The following is a 1,087-nucleotide window of genomic DNA, read 5'->3' on the forward strand; positions in this document are numbered from 1 at the left end:
TGTTGCAATTTTTGGAAGGGCAAGAGAAGAGATATTAGTCCTTGGGCCAAATTCCAATGAGATGATTCCATTGTGTCTGTAATGGGGTACTGGCTTTTAAGGCCAGAGGGAGTAGTTTGGAAGGTCAATTGTCCCATTCCATGAGTCCAGCAAAACAGATGAAGGCCAGAAAAATAACTAAAATAGTAATTGGGTGAAAGGATGATGGTCCCAGGGAGCACTTACTGTCTAGGAGAGGAAAGATATAAGCCAACCCCAGACTATTGTTCCTTTAAAGTAGGGGTTCTCAAAGTGTGGGTTGTGACCCCAAAGTGGGTTATGACCCCATTTTGATGGGGTCGCCAGGGCAGAAAGCCCCAGTCCTGGAGGTCCACAGGCGAAGGGAGGCTGAAGCCCTAGCCAGCCTGTCTCTCTGTAGGCGGCTGCAGCAGCTGGCGGATGAAGCCCCAGTCTGCCAGTCCGCTGCGCTGCAAACGGCTGCGACGGCTGGGGGCTGAGGCACTGAAAAACAAATGTAAGAGTCAGGGTGAGCTCTACCCTGACATCTGGTGGTGAATTATGGCGAGTGTGGAAAAGAACTTCAGGGGCTGATCTTGTTTGCATAGGCACACCCACCCGCCTGGCATGAAACAGCAGCAACTGAAAGTGGTTACTTTGGCTGGTGTGGGATCCCCAGTTTCTCTGTTATTGAGGCAGGAAGAATAAAGTTTTGTTACCCTGATTCTGTGAATCAAGGCCAGTGGAACTGTTGTATGACAGAAGGACTGAGTGAGTCCTTCACCATTACCTAAGTAGCACTTGCTTGACAAGGGGCGTGGGTTACAAAACCCAGTGAATTGAGAGAGGATGGGGACAGGTATTTGCACTTGATGGTATGGGCCCCCCTCTGAGGGCTTGAAACACCAATTGCACCGCCTCCTCTCTCCATTGTTGAATGTCAGAGCTAACTTTGATTCCATTAGGAGTCTAGTTACAGACTGCTGAGCTGAATTTGCTTTGGGCCAATGATGCACCAGCACTGGGGCTCCCCTACTCTGAGCTGAAATCACTAAGAGCTGAAATCACAAAAGAGTTAGTTATTAAGTAC

Source organism: Chrysemys picta, chromosome 1 (assembly GCF_011386835.1).
Source record: "Chrysemys picta bellii isolate R12L10 chromosome 1, ASM1138683v2, whole genome shotgun sequence".
Classification (NCBI taxonomy): Eukaryota; Metazoa; Chordata; order Testudines; family Emydidae; genus Chrysemys; species Chrysemys picta.